This window comes from Larimichthys crocea, unplaced genomic scaffold (assembly GCF_000972845.2).
Source record: "Larimichthys crocea isolate SSNF unplaced genomic scaffold, L_crocea_2.0 scaffold75931, whole genome shotgun sequence".
NCBI lineage: Eukaryota > Metazoa > Chordata > Actinopteri > Sciaenidae > Larimichthys > Larimichthys crocea.
Genome location: NW_020860027.1, coordinates 1 through 613, shown reverse-complemented (window position 1 = coordinate 613; position 613 = coordinate 1). Strand labels below are relative to the sequence as shown.

Genomic DNA, 613 nt, shown 5'->3' with positions numbered 1-613 from the left:
ACAGTAAACAAGAAGAAGACAGATTTATAGCACGTCGGTTAGTAAATAAATATAATTACTTACATCTGATTCTTCATTATCATCTTTTTGATTTTGCAACTTGAGGGAACATGGCGGTCTTCTGCGAAACTACAAAGAAAAAAGAAGCAGCAATTATAAATACAATAACAAGCCACTTGATTTAGTATATTTCTGTATGGCTGCTATATAAGATATAAATGAAGTACCTCGTCATTTGAGGTGGGCATTGGTAGAATATGACCTCTGAATCTTCCAGCCAGCTCAGCCACAGACGGCTTGGATGGAGAATCCTTCTGGAAAAGAAGAAAGTCAAACAATCAAACAACTGACGAATAATCTAACAGTCTGGGTATATTGTTTGTCACATTTTAAATCCAGTCCATAGCTGGGACTTGACTCGGGAACCGAAGTTCAACTATGGAGTATGGACTGGTAGCTGCAGAGGTGCAAGTTCACCTCCTAGGCACTGGCAAGGCGTCCTCGAGCAAGGCACCGAACCCCTAACTGCTCCCAGCTACAATGCTGGCAATCACTCCACCATCTCTCTCCACACTTGCATGTCTATAAGTGTGTGTGGTTGTATTTTGGGCCT

The 613-nt window shown here is 41.6% G+C and overlaps 1 long non-coding RNA gene across 1 annotated transcript; it reads right to left on the bottom strand.

Moving 5' to 3' along the window:
- Window positions 1-90: 90 nt before the first annotated feature.
- LOC113745441 (uncharacterized) lies at window positions 91-534 on the bottom strand. The gene is made up of 2 exons (XR_003462147.1): window positions 228-534; window positions 91-129 (listed from the first exon to the last, which is right to left on the bottom strand). It is a non-coding gene; the product is annotated as an uncharacterized LOC113745441 (long non-coding RNA).
- Between the last annotated feature and the right edge of the window lie 79 nt (window positions 535-613).